This window comes from Alexandromys fortis, unplaced genomic scaffold, assembly GCF_014885135.2.
Source record: "Alexandromys fortis isolate MF-2015 unplaced genomic scaffold, M_Fortis_MF-2015_v1.1 scaffold_657, whole genome shotgun sequence".
Taxonomy (NCBI): Eukaryota; Metazoa; Chordata; class Mammalia; order Rodentia; family Cricetidae; genus Alexandromys; species Alexandromys fortis.
Genome location: NW_026068535.1, coordinates 32,788 through 39,573, shown reverse-complemented (window position 1 = coordinate 39,573; position 6,786 = coordinate 32,788). Strand labels below are relative to the sequence as shown.

Genomic DNA, 6,786 nt, shown 5'->3' with positions numbered 1-6,786 from the left:
TGGTGATATACAGATTATTAGAAATGGGTTAAATCAAGATGTAAGAGTTAGCCAATAAGAGGCTATAGATAATGGGCCAGGCAATGATTTAATTAATACAATTTTTGTGTGGTTATTTGGGAGTAAGCTATCTGGGCAGCTTGGAAGACAAGCAGCCCACTCCTCGTGCAACAAAAAGATCTAGCCTCAGCTCAAATAGTTGGGCTGTGAGCTGTTTCTGTGGTAGTGCAGCTTATGCAGAGAATGCCTTTAATTTAAATGCTGACAGTCATTACATTGTTAAAGCTCTTCAGGTCACAGAGACTTCCCCTACATTGGAACTAGTCACAGTCAATAGAGAATACTGTTCCAGCAAATTCAAATGCTGTTCATCAAAGAAAATTGACATAATTTGTGGGTCATATTAGGTCATATTCAAATCTCCCTGGTCCATTGGCTGAAGCTAATGCTTTGGCTGATTAATTTACTCAGTTGTTCACTCAATCTTGAGTTTGCCCAGTGATCACATGCTTTAAGTCATCAAAATAGTAGAAGTTTAAGAAAACAGTTTGATTTAACAAAAGAAATTGCTCAGCAGATTGTTAAGCAGTGTGATATAAGCCCACAATATTTACCTGTGCCTCATCTGGGAGTAAATAGTCAAGATCTGCTTCCTAATCATTTATGGCAAATGGATGCTAGTCATATTTTAGTATTTGGAAAATTAAAATATGTGCATGTGGCAATTGGTACATATTCAGGTTTCTTGATGGTTACTGCCCAACCTGGGAAGCCACTAAGCACTTGATAACTCATTGCTTAAAGTGTTTTTTATAAGTGAGAATTCCTAAAATTATAACAATAGATAATGGATCTTGATATATTAGTGAAGCATTTCAGCAATTTTGTTCCCAGTGAAATACTGAACATCAAACAGGAATTCCTTATAATCTTCAAGCACAAGGAATTGTGGAGCCTGCCCATGGCTCTTTGTAAACACAACTTCAAAAGATAAAAAAGGGGGAGTTATACCCTCAGTTGCCACATAATGTCGTAATGTGCTCCTGGCCTTGGAGAGATGGCCTCCATTAAGAACTGAGGTAGTGCAGTTTAAAAAAGACAAAATAGTATGCTCAAACTAATCTTGAAAAAGGAAAACAAAATTGGACACACTTTAAAGAAATAAGGGTAACAATCCCACTTATAATAGCTTAGTAAATAAATAAAATATCTAAAAATGATTAAATCCTAATAAATAAAAAATAAAAGTAACCTAAGCAACAATGTGAGAGACTTTTCAATCTAAACATATGCACAGCTGGAGAGGTGGCACAGACAATCAATGCCCTGTCACACAAGCCTGGCAACCTGAGCTGAAAGGGGAGAGCTGGCTTCCCCAAATTATCCTCTGACCTCCACATATGCACTGTGGCATGCATAAACATGTGTGTACATGTATGCACACAAACAAACAACATATAGTCATATACATACTAGTAATAAATTAAATTATATTTCAGAAACCTCTCAACACTGAAGAATGGAACTAAGGAAAACACCAAATAGAATGGAAGAAAGCTCCACACTCATGGGGTGGGAGAATTAATACTGTAAAAATATCTATATAACCAAACGAGATCTAAACATTCAGTGCAAAATGGGGATCAGAATTCCAAAGACATATAACATATCTGTGAAGAGAAATAGAAAGCACTACATTCTCACAGAAGCCAACGAGACCCCAAGTGGCCAAAGCAACCCTGAGCAGAAAGAGGAACACTGGAGTAATCACCATACTTGAAGTCAAAAACCCCTAAGAGAAATGAAACAAAACGGCATGGTTACTGGCAAGAGCACAGACATTCAAACCAGTGTAGCAGAACGTAGGACCCAGAGATCAACTGAGTAGCTACAGCTGATCTGTGACCAAAACTACAATGCCAAAACCACAGACATGAGTAAAGACGGCCTCTTTGACAGATGACTGTGGGCAGATTGGATAGAAGAACAAAACTGGGTCCCTATTTCTCATTTGCACAAAATCCATCAGAGACCTGAAACTGTGAAACTTCTGTTTTTTGGGTTTTTTTTTTTTGTTTTGTTTTGTTTTGTTTTGATTTTCGAGACATGGTTTCTCTGTAGCTTTTGGTTCCTGTCCTGGAACTAGCTCTTGCAGACCAGGCTAGCCTCGAACTCACAGAGATCCGCCTGCCTCTGCCTCCCGAGTGCTGGGATTAAAGGCGTGCTTCTGAAGGAAGAAACTTCAAGATAGGAGCAGCAGCAAGGACTTTCCGAAATGGATTGCACTGTCTCAGAAAAAGAATTGGCAGGGCAGTGGCCGGAAGTGTGTGTGTGTGTGTGTGTGTGTGTGTGTGTGTGTGTGTGTGTTAGTCGCTTGGCGGCGCAACAGGATCCCTGGCTTTTAGTAGCCTGTGTCTTCATACGGAGAGGAGTCTGGCCCTATCCTCAACGTGGCATCTAGGACGAAAGAGAAGTTGGCACGGAGCCGCCAATCTCTCCTGGAGTCTCATTCCATACAGCAACATGGCTGCGCCCATGGACTAGGGAAGCGAGGGTTTTCTTTGATTCTGTAAGGATGTCTGTCAGGACCAGGTTGAGATGAGTGCTGTTTCCAAGGTGAGAGTCTGGGAGGCAGTGTGTCTCTCTCTGATGGTGGAAGATGCTGTTGAATATGGTGGAGCTCTACTGACCCTCTGGTAAATCAGGAAGAGTCGGAAGGATAAGTAGTTGCAGGGTGCTGCAAGTGCTGTGGATTCTCCTCTCCCAGAGTGGAACTATGAGCAGGTATTGCCAGTTCCCAGAGAGTGGTGGGAAGGCCTAGGGTGAAAGTTTAGATTTCTGAATCTCAGAGCTGTTGTGCCTCTAGCTAGAATTGTAGTTTTGTCCCTAGCAGCCCTTTTGAGTTTCAATCTTTCCTAGCCATCACTATGTCTCCTCAGCTCACGTCATGGCAGATGGGAAACCAAAATCACAGGTCAGCTATCAAATTCAGCAGCATCAAGAGCCTTCCTGAAGTAGAAACCAGCCCACTTCTTCTGTCGACCTGGATTCTCTTCATATGGATGCCACATCTCCTTCTGAAGCTCCTACTACATGCTCTGCTCCTGACTCTACTTCTGTGCCAGCCATTGAAATGATCACCCAAAAATATGCCTTCCGACCTGAGCTATTTAATGTCATCAAACCTTACATAACTTCAGCTGTTCACAAAAAATGCCAGCAAAGTGGCCAGAATGAAGATTTAGTGACTGGTGCTAAGCAAGACATCTCCATTTCTATTGGGAAGAAGCGTAAAAGAAGTATGGCTTTCAATCCAGGTGAATTGGATGCCATAGAACATCATGCAAAGATCAGAGAGTGATTTGGGGTGGATCCGCACAGATAATCCAAGATAATCTCAAAAGCAGTGATCTCTGCCCAGTTGTTGAAACTCAGCATGGAAATAGTGGCCACGTCCCATTACCACCCGATGCTTGCAACTTGTCAGAATTATGTGAGATGGGAAGGCACTTGCCTACCCCCAATGACATGCCTCTTCAGACACTTCCATTGACAGAAGATGATATGTCTGTTATAGAGCTGGGTTTATCATCACAGGTCATTGAAAACAACTCTAGCTTTTCCAGAATGATTAATTTAATGGGACAGAGGTACCTGCTACCACCAAACAGCAGGTTTCTCTTGTCTGACATTTCTTGTATGCAGCCCCTGCCTCTGCCTCTCGAGTGCTGGAATTAAGGGCATTTGCTACAATGCCCCCCCAAAAAAAATAGGCAGATGAAGCCAGGTGGTGGTGCACAGGCCTTTAATCCCACTTCTCAGGAGGCCAAGACAGGAGAATCTCTGTGAGTTCAAGGCCAGCCTGATCTACAGAGCAAGTTCCACACCAGCCTGAGCTACAGAGCGAGTTCCACACCGGCCTGGGCTACAGAATGAGTTGGAAGAACTGGCAGATGGAATTGCATGGAATCGAGAAGTTAGCACACAGCTAAGGAAACAATAGAGGGAGGAGTCAGCCAGAATAGGCAAGAAGGTGGCCAGACACTTCTGACAAGGAATTAACACGTAGTCTATAGAAAGAGTTCAAAACTGAATCAGATAGCAAGGGATCCTCAAATCATCTGGCCAACAAATCAGGAATAGGACAGAGCAGAGTCCTGAAAAGAAGTGCAAATGGGCAGTAAACACATGAAAGTTCAGTTCTATCCACCAGGGAAGTGTGAATCAATAGTGTGCATGGCAACTCTGTCAGGTGACGTTCACCTGTCTCAAAGTTCACTGAGAGACCCTGTGTCACACACACACACACACATACACACACATCGTCATCATCATCATCATAATCATAATAATAATAATAAACAGTATGAAGAGCCTACCCACAGGAGAAGAGACACAGGGAGACAACCTGTTCTGCCTTTCCCAGGCCCCTTCCTTTTTGCTGTGGAGTGTCTCCACTGATGCTCTCAGAGCCTAGGACGCTGGCCTTCTGACCACTCAGGTCACCTCCTCTCTGCTTGTAGGATGTGGAGCCCCAGACACCTTTGCCCTGGTAAGTCTATGCCCACCCCCATCGCAAAGGACCCTTGTTGTGCAAGCTGCAGGAAGGCTGTGTCATCTGACAAACCTCTAGGGTCAGAAGATGGAGAACATTGCCCCAGGCAGAACTAGGTCTTTCCTTAGTGGCAGAGCAGTCCCCATCCAGTCACGAATCCACTCATTGTTCCTCGTGTCTGAGGAACCCTTGAGGCAAGAAGGTGAACACTGGGAGAATAAACAGCAGTTGAGTGTTCGACCATGAACCGAACTTGTATATAACCCACTCCCCCCAGCTCAGGGAACATCATGGAAGTGGAGAGATGAAATAACCTAAGGCCTGGAGGATGGGGAAGATGAGGTAAAATGCTGTCTCTTGCACATGATCTGGCCACAAACTCATGAAACCATAGCAGCACAAGACACAAATGAGACTGGCCCATCAACAGCACACTGTGGACCAGACAGGGCTTCAGAGGCCACACCCCTTCCTCAGAACTCATCATCAATTAATGGTCACCAAGGGACAGGAAATCATTTTCTTTAGTGCTTAATTGCCCATACTATATTAATTGACCACCCCACCATCCATGCTCATGAAAGAAACCCTAATAAAACACACAGAAGAAGATAGAGGCCCAGTGAGATGGCTCATCTAGTAAAAGCACTGGCTACACAAGCCAGATGACCTGAGATTAATCTCAAGGATCCATGTAAGGATGAAAGGAGAGAACCTTTTAACCCTGCACAGTGTGGTGTGGTGTACATCCACACTCATTCACACACACACACACACACACACACACACACGAAACACATAGTAAGGGAGCACTTTAGGAAGAAGGGTTCAGCAGGAGTGGGAAGTGATGAGAGAGTCATGGGGTCACCCCTGACCAAAATGCATTGATATGTGTGTGCCCCTGGATGCATATGGACTTGTCAAATAATGAATATGAAATATTTTGTAAAGTAGTGGCTCCAATTCTCTTCGCTCTTTGAAGAAAAAGAAAAATACTTAGAACACAAAATTTTCTCCCCTGACCCTTTCTTTGAAACCCTGAAAGAGAAAAAAAAAAAGAATAGAGAACTGGTCTACCTCCCAAAGGCCTTCTGAGAAGCAAATGAGCCTAAAAATACTTTTAAATCTTCAATGTATAGTGCTGGCATAGCTGGATGTTTGAATGTAGAGGAATGCAAATAGATCGTGATCTCTCACCCTGTACAGAACTCAAGACCAAGTGGGTCAAAGACCACACATAAATCCAGTTACACAGACACTGAGATCGACAATTAGTAAATGAGACCTCCTTGTTGTCCTCTTTTTTAATTGCCTACCTATTAAACTATGTCTATCCTAGTCAGCAACTGCAACTCCACAGAGACCAGCTAGGCTGCCAGAGACGCTGCCTGAAGAAATTTTGTTCCCTCAAGCACCAACTCTTTCAAAACCACTAAGATACCTTATCTAAATCTCTGTCCTGTTAATGAATTCAAGATTCAAAAGTTGAAGTAAAATCCTGCTTCCCACAGAAGCTAAATAGTAAGGATGTCACCTAGCTCATCTCCTTGCATCTCCCCAGAAGTTGTCCTGCTTTTTCTTGCCCCTTTTTATAAACCTTTCTCCACCTGTCTCCTCCCTACAACTTACGGTCAACCAGGTGCTGATGCAGCCTCTGGACCGCAGGTGAATTTTATTTAATCAAACACATCTTTACCTCATTAAACAAACATTCCAGAGCATACACAGAAGTAATACATCTTAAAATAATATTCTACAACAACCACCTGAAACTAAAAAGCTTTTGTAAAAAATAATAAGAGAAAACAACAGCCTACAGAGTGGAAAAAGTTCTTCACCAACCCCATATCTGACAAAGGGCTGATCTCCAAAATATATAAAGAACTCAAGAAACTAGACACCAAAATACCAAATAATCCAATTTAAAATGGGGTACAGTTTTAAAGAGAGAATTATCAACAGAAGACTCTCAAATGGCAGAAAAATACTTAAAGAATTGCTTAACATTCTTAAGTCATCAAGGAAATGCAAATCAAAACCATCTTATACCTGTGAGAATGTCTAAGATCAAAGACGCTAATGACAGCCTATGTCACAGAACACTCCTTCACTACTGATGGGAGTGCAAACTTGTGCAACCAATAAATATCCAGTTTCTCAGAAAATTAGGAATCAATCCACCTGAAGACCCAGCTGTACCAGTCTTTGGCATATACCCAAAACAGGCACCA

At 42.7% G+C, this 6,786-nt stretch overlaps 1 pseudogene; it reads left to right on the top strand.

The window, feature by feature from the left end:
* The first annotated feature begins 2,947 nt into the window (after positions 1-2,947).
* LOC126495841 (N(6)-adenine-specific methyltransferase METTL4-like) lies at positions 2,948-3,738 on the top strand (annotated as a pseudogene).
* Positions 3,739-6,786: the final 3,048 nt, after the last annotated feature.